This window comes from Haemaphysalis longicornis, unplaced genomic scaffold, assembly GCF_048455015.1.
Source record: "Haemaphysalis longicornis isolate Haplotype H1 unplaced genomic scaffold, Haemaphysalis longicornis Haplotype H1 scaffold_3, whole genome shotgun sequence".
Classification (NCBI taxonomy): domain Eukaryota; kingdom Metazoa; phylum Arthropoda; class Arachnida; order Ixodida; family Ixodidae; genus Haemaphysalis; species Haemaphysalis longicornis.
Genome location: NW_027526335.1, coordinates 62,490,299 through 62,508,431, shown reverse-complemented (window position 1 = coordinate 62,508,431; position 18,133 = coordinate 62,490,299). Strand labels below are relative to the sequence as shown.

At 47.2% G+C, this 18,133-nt stretch overlaps 2 protein-coding genes across 2 annotated transcripts in view; one reads left to right on the top strand and one right to left on the bottom strand.

The window, feature by feature from the left end:
- The window catches only part of LOC144174532 (uncharacterized), a 598,699-nt gene that overhangs the window by 421,962 nt on the left and 158,604 nt on the right, over window positions 1–18,133 (bottom strand). The gene's annotated exons all lie outside the window — the stretch shown is intronic.
- LOC144173628 (uncharacterized) overlaps window positions 1–18,133 on the top strand; it is a gene marked incomplete in the record, with an annotated part of 29,814 nt that overhangs the window by 10,097 nt on the left and 1,584 nt on the right.

The following is an 18,133-nucleotide window of genomic DNA, read 5'->3' as shown; positions in this document are numbered from 1 at the left end:
GCTCACTTTAAGGGGATTATATGATGATGATGATTACCTAAATTCAAGTTTTCGGGTCTATGGGTAGACCAGGAATGATTGGTTCGGCCAAAGAGCATGCAGGTGGTTGTGCGGGCGCGCGGTCGTGAGCGGCGTGCGAACCCCGAAGTTCCTCAAAGAGAAAAAATAGACTTTATTAAGCCAAAAATGCTGGCGCCGTTAAGGCCTATAAACAGTTTTGGCCGGAACGGAACGACCTTGCCGGAGGTACCGTTTATAGGCCTTTTGGCGCCAGATGGAGTGGGGCCCTCTTCACGGTCTCCATGTGCTGTTCGGGCCTCCTGGCCTCTGGTGATCAGTAGGGTCTGGTCTTCAGGGGCGTAGCCAGGGGGGGAACACACCGGGCCTGTGCACCCCCCCCCCCCCCCCCCCAAATGTTTCGTGCCAGGCTGCATGGGGTGCGGTTTAAGTAGCCTGAAGAACCGCCTGAAGTCTCCTGCAGGCGCGGAACCTGATTCTTGCTCATATAAAGCTGAAAAGAAGGGCTACGTCAACGTCTGATCCCTGTGCCCGCTCCATATGCTGTACATGTCAACATATACAGCTCGGGTGCGTTTCGCAACGAATACACCGAGCAGCGCCGCGAACCTGCCGCGAGCCGATCGAGGCAGTCCCGCTGTTTCGCTGGCGGAACAGAACGGCCGAGAAATGGCTGAACAGCTGGAAAAGCCTCATATAGGCATATATGTGGTCTGGACTTTAGCGTGTCATTCCTTGCCTTTACACTGGTACAAAGTATGATCACATGACAGAGCATGTGACTGCGTTTTGTTCAGTCAACTATCAATCCTTGATGTGTTTATTTTTCTACCGACATCGCATTTCATTGACTATTGCAGTTCCATAATTTCTGCTGTATGAGGAGCATTGCTCTGCCCATCTTGTATTTCCTCCACATCAACAAAACTGTACAATTCTCTTTATTGCGGAGCTTTGTCTTCTTGGCAGTATTTCATTGTTTTCTTGACCTCCCTCTTGATTAGAATCAGCATTCTGTATTTGCTTAACCGGAATTTTACTGAAGCCATGTCTGTTCGATTTAACGGATAGAAATAGAATGAAATTTAAGAAACGTGCATCAATTCTCAACATTCAACAGTAGTGCAATAAGGTGTTCCGATAAAAGCGTAAGTTTACTATTAACAAAACGACGATTACTTAAGGACGAAGACGCACGATTGCTATAGCTTCACCGCCATAACATACGAATGTGCCGCACCTACAGTCCACTGCGATTCGAAGGTTATCTCGGGAAAGCTACTCTTTCAAATCAAGCTGACAGAACACCAGCTTTAGCAAATCATGCCAGTTTCGGTATCGTCGGCGTAGATAAAAGGCAACCAAGTCTGTGCTTGATAACAACGAACGTAAAGCGTAAAACCCAAAGGGTGGCAAGTCAGTCGTGCGCATAGCTCGGCAAAACTGGATGCCAATCACCCACACTCACTCAAAAAAATATATTTATCCTAACGCACTCACTCGCACTCGCACTCGCCACTCCGCCCTCACAACGCGCACTCACGCGCACTCACGCTCGCCACTCCGCCCTTACTACTCACACTCACTCGCGCTCATGCTGGCCACTCGTCCCCACCACTCGCACTCACTCAGGTTCACGCCCACCACTCCGCTCTCACAACTCGCACTCAGTCGCGCTCACGCTCACCCCTCCACCCTCACCACTCGCACTCACTCCCGCTCACGCTCGCCCCTCGTCCCCACCACTCGCACTTACTCGCGCTCACGCTTACCTCTCCGCCCCACCACTCGCACTCACTCGCACTCACGCTCGCCACTCAGGCCTCACCACTCTCACTCACTCCCGCTCACGCTCGCCACTCGTCCTCACCACTCGCACTCACTCGCTCTCACGCTCACCCCTCGTCGTCACAACTCGCATTCCTTCACGCTTACCACTCATCCCCACCACTCGCACTCACCACTTGTAATGACCACTCACACTCACTCGCAGTGACCACTCGCTTCCTCCACTCACACGCAATTTCCACTCCCATCACCCACTCACGCTCATTCACAACCACCGCTAATTCACATTCCAACTGACTGTTTTTTTACAGCACGGGAGTTTTAACTTCGCCCTTATTGTAAATCACATGAATTGTTTCATTTTGCGGAGACCTTCAATGCGGCCCAATTGACACCGACACCACTATGTTACGTGAAGCGAGAAAAAAAAATTGGGTGTTTTAAGAGATAAGCTTCACATTGGCTATGAGGCATTTCCTAAAACAATCATTATCTCCTCCCAACTTGATCCAACTGACAAAAAAAAAGCCTGTATTGCGAGAATTAAAGCTCGAAGCTTTCTCCCGTGCAACCTGAGTCAAAGTCACAGTTTAAAATAGAAACTGATTCAACAGTGTTAGATAAGATAAGATAAAACTTTATTTCCGACAAGCGGGGGGCTCGGAAAAAAAGTGAAATTAATTCACTTGACAAAGTCCGAGCCCCGGTTACAGACAGCAACGGGCATCACATCCAGAGAAAATCATTTTTGTGGCATCACTATACAAAGTTTTTAGAAATTATTCTGCTGTAACGAAAAATTTTTTTAATACAACGCTGTTTGCATGCTCAGTGGTAATCTCCTTGGCGACAAGGTGGTTTAACAAGGAAGGCAAAGTGTGTCGAATCATTTGGTTTCCAAAGGTAGTACGCGAAAATGGTACAGTCCATATCTCTTGTGAACGCGTTGGGTATTCGTATGCTTTTGCTGTTAGGTTCGCAATTGATGTTATGAAAGTGTCATGATGATGTAAGTGAGATTAGTATGATTTTGCTAGGTTGAAGTTATAAAGGTTGTGAACTGATATCAAATTGAGTTTCTTGAGTAGATTTTTAGTATGTGCATTATGCTCTCGCCAGCTATATGTCGTATTGCTTTTTTTGTAACACTTGCATTCGGTTTAGGTTTGTTTTGGTTGTGTTTCCCCACACAAGAAAGCAGTCAGTAATTTAGTTGAGACATAAACAACGAGTTATATAGATATGCAGTTTAACAGCAGGTGGCAAAAAATACTTAAATTTAGCTAGTATTGCGCAATGGGATAGACGTCGGCTTCATATCGCGGGAAACCCAGGTTATCCTCACCAAGGGAAAGGTTTTTCTTGAGGCGCTTGATGTGCCTTCGCTTAACATCATCATCGTTTTCTAAAACCTACTCTGTAAAGTTGGCTTTTCTACAGGGCTTTTACTCAGGCTCCCACGCCATCAGCGAGGAATAAAAAGCTTCACATAAAAAAAAATGGCGAAGTTTGCACTAAGTTGCGCAAGGCTTACACCACAACGAAGCTGGATGATTTCTTTCTCTGTGGGCACTCTCTTTCGATGTAAGCACCACGACGCATTGCATTAGGTTTGAAATTGTTTATTTACATGTTGCATAGTCGCTTTTCACTGCGGTAGTAGTAGTCATTGTCATATCCATCTATACCATTGTTCATGCATGACTGGCGGGTCCGTGTCGTTTTGTCCGCAGGTGAAACCGACTTCACGAACTGGGCGTCTGTAGCGCGAGCTGCCTTGTGCTCCCCCCTTGAGGCGGCGACATACGTGAACTGTTGTCTTGGTATTTTTTTGCGAGCGCCATGCGCAAGCCAGGACGACGCCGGGCGCTCCTCGTGAGACGCTTGCTCGCGCGCTGGGTAAACAGCCGGAGTAACTATGACGAAGCTTTTTTTGGTGAGGCCGCACACCCCACACATTACGGTCAGCAACAACAGCCGCACTGGTAAAAGCACACGCTGAAAAAGGAGTAACACGTAACCTTCCAAAGCGGCAATGCAGCTGCTAAGCGCAACAGCTAAAAAAATATTTCTTATGGCGACAGTCTTTCAGCTTTAACGGCAGACTCCAGGCAGTGGCGTCTGCTACTTTTTTAGGCCGATTATTGCGCCCTCAATACATAAAAATGAATTTCACTTCCGTTTTGTAGAGTGCGCTTTAGGTTACATGGTGAAAAAAATTAAGACACACGAAGTGGACAGTGTGAGCGCTACTGTAAATTGATTTATTACAAGTACATTATTTCCTTGGAGACCAAACAAGTCAGAAGGGTTACAAGATACAAATAGAAGGGGTGGAGGGGCAAGTGTAGGAAAACTTTTCACTATACCTCACAGGTGACAGGCGGCAAAGCATCATAAGCTGGTAAAAGGCACTTTTCCTTTGTTTTAATTTTTAAATAGCAGTGTATTCTCTGCAGGACGCTTTTGATTTATTGTATGGTTTAACACGAAGAAACTACGCAGGTTATGAGGCGCGCCGTAGCGGAGGGCTCCGAATTAATTTTTACCACTTGGGGATTTTTAACCTGCGCCTAATCTCGAAAAAACAGGCGTTCTTGCTTTTCGCCTTCACCAGAAAAGCGGCCGTCGGGGCCGGGAACCGAACCCGCGTACCTGGCGCCTTTTCTTTCCATGTGTCAACTCTCTGTAAGCTGCGTTTCATTAGGTCTATTTCAGGCGCGGTCAGAATAACTGAGCATGAGTTCATGTATGCGCTCTGCTCGCTTCATATGTGATAGACTTCCTAAGTTTCGGGTGTCGTTGTTCTGTTATTTTTCCAAAACAGGAATTTTCAAACATTGGGCTGCACTCTCAATAATCCAGTGCAGCGACAGATTGCCTGAGGGGGCTGTTTGCTGGCATGTGTAGCGGTGTTCTTGAAGCTTCTTATTGAGGCATCTTGCTGTCCCTCATGATGTCCATGCAAATATTGTACTGACAGCTGCGTTTGTGCTGTCCCCTTGGTTCGGGTAAAGTGAACTAGAAGAGGTGATCTCGCTAATTTTGTGTATACCATAAAACCTAAAACGCAGCCCACAATAATACGAACCCAACTAGACCTCTCCTTGCCATTGCTGACACCTCTTTTACAACTTTTATTCCCCTCGTCACCACCGATTTCTCTTTCACAAGCTTCGCAATCAGCTGATAACGGCGGTAGCGTCCTTATCAGGCGTTACCAGAGCAACTTGCCGGCTTTGATTGCCAAAGTAAGCCGATAATTTTTCAGCATGAGACGCTTTCCGCGCGACATTTTCGCCCGTCTATTAGATGCGACGCATCTCATTCACTCGCCTTGTCCCTCCATACGGCGTCGTTGTCCGTCCGCACCCCTCCCCCTACACTGATTAGAGACTCTGATTTTATTAATTTCACCATTATTGCAAATATTAGGTTGCTTGAAGAGTTCGGAAAGCTTTTTTGGAGCGTGCCTATTAAAACGTTGCCTTCGTGGTGAACCGGAGCACCGACCGCCAACTATTTTAACAAAAAAAAAAAAAGAAAACGTGGCGTTAAAGAGTCGTGCGCGATAACAAGATAGGACGCATACAAGCGCCCGTATCTGTCGTATCCCTGTGGTCGTATCTTGTCTTCGTAGAAGTACGTTTTGTTTCTTCTTTTCGTCGGCTACAAATTTCGCGGCTGCATATTACGATATTACCCACTCAGTCATGCGTCCTTCGATTGCAGCATGCATGAGCAACGTCAGGTGCGATCACGCACTGCCTGCTGTTTCACCGAACACGGCTACCACAGAACAGGGAGGATTTTGGCTTCCTTGTAGCTCATAAACGTTTTAATGCATAGTGAAGAAAGCAAATCCCGAAAACCATTTAATAATCCAATTGTCATGCCAAGCCCAAGCCAAAAAAGGGGGCCTTCCCATGAACCCCCACGACGACATGGCTTACGAGGCGCAGTTTCCTCCCTAGTATATATACTTACTAAGCAACTCTATGTTGTGAAAGAATGGGGGCGTGCATGCATAGCTAGTCTTCACGCCGCTACCGATGACATGCGCATTGTGCTGGCGGGAAATTTAAACGTGGAATTCTCGCGGCTCAATTCAACCTGTCAGCTGTACTGAATGCGCCATTCGTCAAACCACACAGGGGTCACAGTACCCCTCCGGTAGTCTGCACGCCATCCGCACGCGGACGACGATCACGGAGCACAAAATATGAGGAACACTAGACTGCGAAGCTTTTTTCAGCGATTCTGCGCAGCAAGCATGACGGGGACTACAGTGTTTGGGCTGACCACAAGCCTAAATACGAAAATAAAGCAGCAGAAGCAATTTCGCCTTCATAACTATAACTTATTTGTATTCGAGCTGGTTGGCGACCGTGAACGGACAGAATGAAAAAATCGAAATGCGGGAGCCCAGGTCCCAATTTCTACTTGGGCAGGCAAATTCACAAGCGTAATGGTAAATGACGGTCGATGACAACAGATCAGCGCGAACAGCGAGTATCTTAATTTTCGCGACCTGAAGATATGAAATATATATTTCACAAAATGCACGCAACAGTAACGGTTCGAACTCCGTGATTCGGTAAGGCGAATGAGGAGTCAGACATAACGTACGATTCTTGTGTATGTGCACGTACGGTTACACAAACATCAGAGGGAGACAGGGAACTAATGGAAGAGATGAATCGGCGAGTCATCATGGCAAATACTATGTGAGGTGATGCTAAGGCGAGCCTAATTACTTCGTTTGCTTGTGAAAGGTAAATATTGGCGTATATGTGCGTACCTATGGTACCTATGATAGCCCGCACGACCTATGGTCGTGCGGGCTATCGTTGTAGCATGGAACAGCCAACAAGGGAGATAAGAGTGCGAAATCTTGATTTTCATGGTTCCAAAACGAAACCGTAGGACGGCACGCGTGGCCGCTCTATGCTGGCGCGATAACCTACCAATCGTGCTCGACTGATAAGAAAACGTATTAGTCCTTTTCCTAAAGGAAAATCTAAAACACGCGAATCTTGATAGTAAACACCCAGTGTAGGCCTCCACTTCCGCCTGACGAACTTCTGGGGCCGCGTGCCACTCACTCTCATGATCACGCTCACGAGCGCGTGCCCGCATAACCGCCTTCTCTACAGACGAACGAATCACCCGTGGTCTACCCATAGACCGGCGAACGGGAATTTAGTCCATCATCATTACGTATCATCATCTAAGCTCCTTAAGGTGGCCTTTACTGTTAGCATGTATAGCATTCAGCATACACAAATCGCATGTTAAAATCAGTTATTTCAAGCTTCGTTTGAAAAACAGCGCGCAAGAAGCCTTGCCTACCCATTTCCCCGTCCCATCTTCTGGTCGACCGCGAGCCCCCCTCCCCCGAAAAGTCGCGCTCTCCAATTACGTGGCGGAGTGTGCCGAGTCGTTTGCAGAAAGAGCATTCCTTGCCGTATCTCGCGGGGGAAATTTTGTTTTGAAGTAGAGGATGTGGAAAGGACCCGGCTTGAATTTGTCAATAGATGCATTGTTCTTGTCGAGTGAGGGGGGGGGGGGGGGGGAAGCGTGCCCTATCCTCCATGTTACATGTAATGTCAGAGTATTTCGCGGTCTCCTATAGTTCATACCACAAGCTGCATGCAGCACTGTGGAGGCTACATTGTTGTCAATAGAGCGCCCACTGAGGGCGCCTAACTCACCGTGAAGGAGGTTTTGAAAGGACCTTTCATACAGCCTCCCCTCTCGGTAGGTGCCCCGGCGCCTATTCTCGCTTTCCTTCGCGGGGCTTTATTGACAACAGTGTAGCCTCCACAGTACTGCATGCAGCTTGTGGTATAGGCCCGGAGGGTAGCTTACTCGCGGGTACAGAGGGTAAAGAGTATCGGCACTCTTTTCTTCTTTTGTTCTGTGCAGCCTACATGATCATTGGTCAGTTCACATTACGTGACATTTGTTTACACTGCGACGGTTCATGAGCGCCGCTATGCGTTTTAGTTGGTCAACTCTGGTTGGTTTAGCTTGTCCTCCCTGCTCTGCGGCTGCGCGTGAGTGGCGCCATTCTGAATGCGAATTAAAGACAACGCGCGTAACAGCATTTCAGGAGCAGAAATATGTCCAAAGATGCCGTCTTGCCGAATCTTCGGTACTGTTGTTAACAAACGACACCGTCGAAGTTAATGGCGAAGCCGTAGGCACGGCAGTCTCGCGACACTGATACACGCCGAAATGGCCACCTTTGCTGAAAAAATACCTCTATGGCTGAAATGCGTGCCTCAGTGGAGATACTCTAGCAGCTTATCTACTGACACTACGTTCGGCTTCTCTGGCTACGAATGATGCATCCTGACCAGCCCGACCCATGCGGTCGGCGCCTCGGTCAAGAACTGCTCTACGTGGCACCTATGTATAGTCCTGCCTAGCGTTCAAAGATAATCTGCAAACACAATCTTTACCAGGAACGCGTGTTGGGGGAGGGGGCGGTCTCATTGTTCACAGGCGCCTTATCATCCATGATGCGGTTTACATGCTTCTTTTGTGGTTCCGTGGCCTCCGCGATCGGCTACCGGCGGCGCGCCGCCGGCAGCAAATCGCGGAGGCCACGCTTAAACTAGAGTGAACTGGACCGCCATTAGATCATGCGCTCGCCTTAGTTTCATCATTGGCTTGGATTAAAGCGCTTTAGTGGCCGTATATTCGAACACAGTGCCGCAAAAACGCATAGAATGGTGCGTTATTATATAAGTGGAAAATAAAATAGACTTTTTTAAAGCAAAGAAAAAAGGAAGTAAATCGCATTTTTGCAGGCACCGTTGTACCTACTTTTCGGCAGGCCAAGCTGGTATTAACAACAATGTTAATATTTTGGGGGAAACTCATTAGAGACTCTTATCTTAGTAATTTTATCATTATATGAGATAATAAGTTGTTTGAAGAGTTTGGAAAGCTTTTTGAGCGTGCCTATCAAAACCGTCAAAACGTACGTCGTCTTCGTGGTGAACCGGTCGGTGCACCGACCGTCAGCTACAGTTTAACAAATCTTGTTACTGGGCGAGTTGGTTCATACTTGAAGAAAAAAAAAACGTGGCGTTAAAAAGTCACGGATCCGAAGAGAAGATAGGACAGATACAGGCGCCAGTATCAGTCGTATATTGTCTTCGTCGAAGTAGGTTTTCTTTCTTTTTTTTTTTTTCGTCAGCTACAAGCTTTGCGGCGGTATATTACCCGCTCAGTCATACGTTCCTTCACTCCGGCATGACCAGCGTGCAGGTGCTATCACGCACTGCCTGCTGTTTCACCGAACACGGCTACCACAGAATAGGGAAGATTTCGGCTTCCTCGTAGCTCGTAGATGTGTTAATGCATAGTGAAGAAAGCAAATCCTAATTTTCATGCCAAGCCTAAGCCAAAAATGGGGGTCTTCCCATAACCCCCCACGACGACATGACATCTCAAGTGCAGTTTCCTCTCTAATATACTTACTAAGAAACTATGTGCTTTATGCTGTATGCCTGATTAGCCGGCGCATGCGCTTAGCGTCTTAGGCTTTGACTTTTTTGTCCATGGAGATCGTTTTTACCTACGGTGATGAAACCGTTGAGGGGTAGAGGTGTAAAGCTATGCTGTTAAATTTCGGGGGGGGTGGGGGGGCACGGGCTCGGTGTGCCCCCCCCCCCCCCCTCCCCCCTCTGGCTACGAGCCTCTGCTCCTCCAAATCATTCATTGCTACAGCTACACTCAGTCCCATTCCTAAATACAGTCGTAACGAAGCCCTATGCAATGAACCTCTAATTAATGTTCCACGACTACGTGTCCCTTGCCTCTCCCGCCTGCACCGCATGTACCCAGTCTGTACCTCTCACCCCTCTTGGAACATAACTTCAGTCTTCTCTCGACAAGTGCGAAGCGGTCGGCTATTTCCCGTTCCTTCACTCGTCGTGTAGTACGCCACCGATCGAGATACCCATGAAACACGGCGGTTTCAATCTAAGCGCGCACACCTGTTTGATTTCCGCTCCGTGATGCGGAGACCAAGCGAGGCTGTGCTCACATGGAGCTTACCTTACACATCCCAACGTGGCGCCACATTGCCGAGCGGCTGACCTGCATTGTGGCTGCAGCTGTGCTAACGGAAGGGATCTTACGTTAGCACAGCCGAAACGATACTTCGGGAAATCTTTAAGTTGCCGAACACGGATTTACATTTTAACCAATCCCGTCATAAACGGGGCCGTGACAGTTCAAGGAAGGAAAAGTAAAAAAAAAAAAAAAAAAGAACTGCCGACAGGCAAGAGTCGAATGCTGCCACTGCGACGCTCGCTGACGGCCGGGGGTCGTGGCGAGCCCCTGTAATCCAGCTTCTCGGAGGCCGGGCCTAGAGGACGAGCTGAGGCCGGGGCTCCTGTGCCGCGGTTGGCCATGTTGACGGGACGTCCGCGCTAAGCGGGGCGTCGATATGGTGACCCCGGGGGAGCTCGGGGCGGCCAGGTCGCCTAAGGAGGAGCGAACCGGCCCAGGGCGGAGACGCAGCAGGCAAAAGCTCCCGCGTCTCGCAGTAGCGGGACAGCGCCCCGGAATGGGCGCCGCGGCGCAGCCCGGATGTCAGACTCGGACCTAGGTCTTTTTGTTCGTATTTTTTTCTTTATTGCGGGCCGTGGTTGGAAGGCCGTGCCCGCGGTCTCTTCATTTTCCCTGGGGGTTTGCTTTTTCCAAAGATGTTCCGGGGAATGATTGAATGAATGAATTCATTGTCAAGAAAAAAGGAAAGGAAGGTCCTCCAGCAGGCGTAATTTGTGGCACCTTAGAATGTCCACTGGAACGCTTGCTGGTGTGGGGAGGGGGAGGAGGGTGTGTCAGAAAAGTGTATAAGAGAGGCAGAGGAGCGAGAGAGTACAAGAAGTTATGAATGAAAAAAAACTAACACACATACTCACACCCTCTGCTTTTCCTTTTTGTTAACATTCGTTTGTGAGGCCCATTTGAACGTACGCTCATATTCTTGGTTCGTTCCGCGTCCCGTAAAAATAAGACAACAAAACAAACTGCTCACCATTTTAGTTCTCGGAAAGTACGCGTTCTCAGTTGCGCAGCTCTACTTTTCGCTGATGAGATTCCCTAATTACTGCTTATTTGGGTACGGAATCGGTTGGACCCTTGGGCTCGCGCTCCTTTTCAGGCTTCTTTGTAGACACTTTTAACGACGACATTCTTTCTTGCGTAAGTTAGACCAAATTTGTGTCTTTCTGTCCATCTAACCGGCCTCTGTGTGTGGGTGTGCCTGTCTGATGTGTCAGTTCTTCAATTCAGCCACACGGCCAGAACTTTATTTAGAGTTCTTGAACCGGAAGTTTATATAAATAAAACTTTTCTAAACCACTTCGTTCATGTCAACGTTGAAGAATAAAACATTAGGCATATCTGAGGGAATTAACCATCAAAATATACATGGTATTTGCGACGTTCTTCATATTAAAACTGTTTTTTTTTTTTTTTGCGATGGGAAGTAAAAAAATACGCACTGGAAACAATCTTTCCGAACCAAAATACAAAAAAAAGCGCTCGCGCCCGAGCCTAGGCCTTGTGGCCGCATACCAAGGAGTCTTAGAGCAACGAAAGGTTCCAATTGATGACGCCCAGGCAGCGGAACGCAAGAAAATTGAATTTACTTGAGCGAATCCTTACAGTGTTTTTCGCGGGAGGACCGGTACGAGAGGGCAAGAGCGTGAGAGGTTGGCGGGAAAAAAAGAGGGAGGCATTTGCATGGCAGGAGGGGCAGAGGACTATTGTCTTACGCCGACATTACTATCGAAATGAGCAGGCACGCGGCCATTTTTTGTTTTTTTTTGCATTCTTAGCTTCGCAAGATTGGAACAGAAATTCGGTCCTCTAGTTGTCTATATGTGCGAGCCCAGAACACGCATAGACATCCTAAGTGAGTGTAAAGAATGTCCCGCTTGTAAGTTTGGAATCTCCTAGGTACATCCCAATTAAGTTCCAAAAACATCCCAAGTGATGCAAAAAAGACCTCCCCGGGATGTCCCAGGTAGGACTTCACTTGGAGATCGAATCTTCCATGTGAAATAAAGGAAGTCCCTTGGATGTTCCAGAATGTGCTTGTAGGTCCTTTCCGGGACAGGTTTTGTTCATTTTTATGGTTACTTGTCATCCCAAGCAGAACAAAGAAATTACTTCCTTGCGATGTCTCTGAAATACTTTTAGGGGTGACTTGAAACATGTCATAATTATTCATGCCTCGAAGTGCTTGATTAAGCTGCAAACAAAACACCACGTACACACAACATTTTTTTATTGAAATTTAGAAGTTGGAAAAGTGTCGGATATTTTTCAGTTTAGTCGAGCTCTTCATCCACAGTGCCGGCCATTGTTGCCTCGAGAAGCTTCCGTTCTGCAGCTGCCCGTTCCTTCGCGTGTCGAAACAACCAAGACATCGCCGCTTTCTCGACATCCTTCAAGGTTGCCATGCTCCTGGCTTTGTCTGTGCTCTGTCAGGCTGCCTGCATATAAAAAATGCCACGGAGCAAGAGCAATGAGGTAAAAAACAAACGTCACCAACACAAGTTGGTACCTTAGTGCTCACCTATGATTTTGTAAATATACTTCACACAACATCACAATGATACGTCACACAAGGAAGGTGACCGGGTTTCAGGCAAGTAGCAAAAGCGCACGAAAGGTGCATGAATTTTACTTCGTTTAGCAAAACTATGATGCGCTATATAGCCCTAACTTGGATAGATGCCCAAACAGCAAGCCGATCCCAGAGCAGTGCTACAGTTAGCTTAGTTCAGATGAGCACCTTTAACATCATAAACACAGTCATCCATGTTGTGGTACAATAACTGACTATGTGGCAAAACAGCTCATGATTAATGAAATACATATGCCAATACCCAGTGCACTCCTGCAGACCTGTAAAAAAAGATGGCATATACCGGAACATAAAGCCTGCGTTTTTTTTGTTTTTTGTTTTTTTTTGGGGGGGGGGGAGGGGGGGGGGCTCTAACTCAAAAGTATCAGATAATAACTATATGAGATACAGCAATATCTCGTTAACTCGAAGAAGTAAAAACCTGGAAATACTTCGAGATAAGAGGATTTTCAGATAAGCAAAGTTGCGCCAATTGCCATAAAATACCGAGTTCTCTGCAAAAAATGCGCTACATATACTTACCAGCTCTTCAACAGCAGCTTCCAATCTTGCTTTTCATAAAGGTTTGAAAGAGAAAAAAACATACACGAAACGTTCACCGGGTGCGTTTAGTGGCACTGCAATTTTACTTAGCAGAAAAGAACTGCGTAATGCTTGTGTATACTTTGCGTCGCACTCGGGTAAGGGGTCCTCTAGCTGCTCGACGCATGAGCCGATCTTACCCGCCGCTGCACTCAACCATATTTCGCAGCAAGCGCAGCAAATTCCTCGTTTCGGCGCAGATGTCGGCACCTCTCGAGGACGTTCGTCGTTGCCGGCCCCGTCGTCGCCGGCCCCGCCTTGTGTGGCCATTTCAACGATTGCGGCGTCCGTAAGAATTCTCCTGTCCCGGGCCTATCCCGCTCGCATAGCGCGTACTCCTGCAAGTTCACGTCGATTTCGGTGACACCATTATCGGCAAGGCTTATCACCTCTTGGCAGATTTCCAAGAGGTGATAAACATCGGCTTTGTGGTAGGCGCGTCTATACGAGAAAAAAAATCACGTGACTTAGGCGCGGATCTTGTGAAATGGTCCGTGGCGTCGAAATTTTAGATGCAAAGCATTTCTTGCTCTCGGCTCTGTCGTCCGTCCGTCGTCCGTCCGCACCTCTCCCCCTCTCCCCACCAGCTGTGCGATAGCGTGCGCGCTTCTCCTCCTCTCCCTCTCTCCACGCCAGCTGTGCGATAGCGCGTGCGCTGCTCCTCCTCTCCCCCTCTACACGCCAGCTGTGTGATAGCGCGCGCGCTACTCATCACCGCAGCTGCGCGCATGCGCGTCTCCTCTCTCATCTCCTCCTCTCCACGTGTACTCCATCTGATATATATAATAAATGACACCACCTACCCGCGAGGGAACCCTGAGTTGATGCGAAGCATCTCGGAGGTTCCGAAACGTTCACGATATTGGGTATCCAAATAACGGAAAATGACGGAACTCCCAGATGCTTCGCATCAACTCAGGGTTCTCTCGCGGGAAGGTGGTGTCATTTATTTGTTCCACTCTCAGTCAAGATTTAACGATATCCGCAGTTTGGCACAAAAATACTTCCACACCATCATCATCACCAGCCTATCTACGCCCACTGCAGGGCAAAGACCTCTCCCAGTATTCTCCAATTACCTCGGTCCTGTGCCAACCGTGACCAATTTATCCCCGCAAACTTCTTGATCTCATCTGCCCATCTAACTTTCTGCCGCCCCCTGCAGCGCTTGCCTTCTCTAGGGATCCACTCTGTTACCCTTGATGACCAGCGGTTACCTTGCCTTCGCATTACATGCCGTGCGCACGTCCATTTCTTCTTCTTAATTTCTACTAATATGTCTTTAACACCAGTTTGCTCCCTGACCCACTCCGCTCTCTTCTTGTCCCTTAATGTTACACCTAGCATTTTCCGCTCCATTGCCCGCTGAGTCGTTCTCAATTTAAGTTGAACCCTCTTAGTGAGCCTCCAAGTTTCTGCCCCGTGGGTGAGTACCGGTAAGATGCAGCTGTCATACACTTTCTTCTTCAGCGAAAATGGTAGGCTGCTATTCATTATCTGGGAATGTCTGCCATATGCACCCCACCCCATTCTGATTCTTCTAATTATCTCTGCCTCATGGTTGGGATCTGGAGTCACAACTTGGCCTCGCTTACCACTACCACTGCCTCGCCACCTATCTCAAACTGCTGTGCTGTCCCGAGTTTATTGATCATTACTTTAGTTTTCTGCATATTAATTTTCAGGCCCACGGTTCTACTCTGTTCGCCCAGTGCGGAAAGCATGCTTTGCAATTCGTCCCCCGAGTTACTTAGCAACGCAACGTCATCAGCAAATCTGAGGTTACTGAGGTATTCTCCATTAACCCTTACTCCCACCTGTTCCCAATCCAGCGTTCTGAATACTTCTTGTAAGCATGCTGTGAATAACATTGGAGAGATTGCGTCTCCTTGTCTGACACCCTTCCTTATAGGTATTTTACTGCTCTCCCTATGGAGGATGATGGTAGCTGTAGACCCATTGTAGATATCCTCTAGTATTCTTACGTATTGCTCATCTACCCCCTGGTTCCGTAATGCCTGAATGACTGCTAGGGTTTCGACCGAGTCAAATGCTTTCTCATAATCTATGAAGGCTAAATATAGGGGTTCATTATACTCGGCGCACTTCTCTATCACCTGATTGATCGTGTGAATACGGTCCATTGTTGAATAACCTTTACGGAACCCTGCTTGTTCTTTAGGTTGACTGAAATCTAAGGTTGCAGAGATTCGGTTAGCGATTACCTTGGTAAATACCTTGTAGACGACTGACAGTAAGCTGATCGGCCTGTAATTTTTCAAGTCCATCATGTCGCCTTTCTTATGGATTAGGATGATGTTCGCGTTCTTCCAAGATTCCGGTACCATTGCGGTCATTAGGCATTGCGTATACAGGTTTGCCAGTTTTTCAAGTACAATTTCTCCGCCATCCTTCAAGATGTCTGCTGTTATCTGATCCTCACCAGGTGCTTTGCCCCCTTTCATTTCTTTCAAAGCCTTCCTTACTTCTTCGGTCGTTACTGGTGGGATGTCTATCTCCTCTGAACTACTGTCTCGTTCGGCATTATCCTGTATGTCCCGGCTGCTGTACAGATCTCTATAGAACTCCTCGGCCACTGTGACTATTTTATCCCTATTTGTGATGACATTGCCTTGCTTATTCTTAAGTGCATACAGCTGATTTTTCCCCACGCCAAGACGTCTCTTCACTGCTAAATAAAGTCCTTTTCTCTCTCTCTCTCTCTCTTCAGGCTACCTCCGTTTTTTACAACGTATTCGATCTTCTCCATATTATACTTCCGTATGTCAGCTGTCTTCCGCTTATTGATTAACTTCGAGAGCTCGGCTAGTTCTATTCTGTCAGCTGCGGTAGAGATTCTCATGGTTTGCCGTTTCCTGATTAGATCTTTCGTCTCCTGTGAAAGTTTACCAGTATCCTGTCTAGCCATAGTGCCCCCGACTTCTACTGCACACTCCGTGATAATGCGTGTAAGGTTGTCGCTGGCTTCCTGTGTCGTAAGCTCGGCTTCCATGTTAAGGGCGGAATATCGGTTCTGCAGCGCGATCCTGAATTCTTCTACTTTACGTCTTACTGTTAGCTCATTTATTGGCTTCTTTCGTACTAGCTTGTTGCGGTCCCTCCTCAAATCTAGCCTAATTCGAGATCTTACCATACGGTGGTCACTACACCTTACCCTTCCGAGCACTTCCACATCCTGCACAACGCCAGAGTAATCGCATAATATGAAGTCTATTTCATTTTTGTGCTCCCCATTCGGGCTCCTCCAGGTCCACTTCCGACTCTCCCGTTTACAGATTATGCGTAGGTTATTCCGTTCTGCAAACTCAACTAGTAGGTCCCCCCTGCTATTTCTACAGCCCAGACCATAGTTCCCAACTGCCTTGTCTCCAGCCTGATTCACAAAAAGGGCAATAAATACATGGTACGTATAAGAAATGGTTCGGTGCCGCGGAAAATTTCGACTTAGCCAATTTATCGAGATGCGCGATTTCGATTTAACGAGGTGTTACTGTATAATTTTACAGCCCATGAAAACAAGATTTTTATAAAGTTAATAAAATTTGATGCTTTCTTACTGTTTAATGCACAACTTTGACAATCAATGTACAATCCATATTTCATCTGTGAAAAACGATTGCATGCAGTCACAAAAAAAGGTAAAGTTGCCATAACACAATGACTTCGAAGCACCTAGCAGCTACCACCAGGTGTTGCTCACTTGCTCCGGGGCAGTGCATCCAACGCAGAATTGGCAGTTGCTTCACAGCATTACACTCCAAATTATCTGCACTAAAACACGTAAAGGAGGAAGATAATGCTTTAAAATATGAGATTGGACTTACTGCGCATCAGTTTGCAGATGTTTAGGTCGGAGCACTTCTTCTTTCCCTTGGCACCAAACCAGCGTAATTGTTTTGCGACGTTTCACGTCATCAGGTTTTTGGAATTCGGGCAGTCTGCTGTTTAACCGTATCGCCGCCTTGCCCAGTCATCTGCTTTTTTCTAGCAAAAAAAAAAAAAAAAGAAAGAAATAAAGTCATTCACATTATCAAAATGAGGTAGTGCATTACTGCGGGACCTTGGGGAGGTTTGATCAATTGTTATTATCAAACCTGCAGAACCTGGGTTTTTGAAAGGCGAAGCTAACATTGCATGTGCGCTTTTCTGATGGAGACGAAAAGCAAAAACGCCCGTGTACGAAATTTCGGCGCATGTTAAAGATCCCCAGGTGGTCAAAATTAATCCGGAGCCCTTCAATACGGTGCGCTTCATCGCCTGCGTTGCTTCAGCGCGTTAAACCCTACCATCAATCGATCGATCGATCGATCGATCGATCAATCAATCAATCAATCAATCAATCAATCAATCAATCAATCAATCAATCAATCAATCAATCAATCAATCAATCAATCAATCAATCAATCAATCAATCAATCAATCAATCAATCAATCAACATTGCATGCGAAAAGTAGCATGGACATCTCTCAGTCACCCTTCAGTCATTAAGGGATCGCTATGCCGGTGGCATGCTTGGGCGGTCTATGCTAACGCGATAACCTTCAAGTCACGCTCGACTGCACTTCATAGCTGCACAGAAAATTATTCGTCCCTTTCGTGAAGGAAAATGTAAAGCACGCGAATCTTGAAGGTAACCATGCAACGCACAACGACAACTGGGCTTATCGCTTGTGGCCTCCTTTTCCACCTGACGAGTTTCGGCATCAACATTGACCCGGAAGTATCTCCACACAATCTGACGGGAGGACAGCCCGGACGGCCTTCTGTGTGGTTGTCCTGAGACTATCGAACATTTGCTTAGCGCTTGTCCAGAGTACTCTAGTGAGCGAAAGAACCTTGAAGCAGCATTGCTACGCTTGGACACTCGCCCTCTGTCTGAACAAAAGATTGTGGGTATGTGGGCTGACAATAGGAAACAAAGCTAGCCGTTAAAGCCCTGCTTACATTTCTTAGTGATTTCTTTCTGGATTCTCGGCTCCGGGTTGCGACAAAATTTAACAGACTGCAAAATAATGTCTCCATATTTTTTGTTTTGTTTCTTA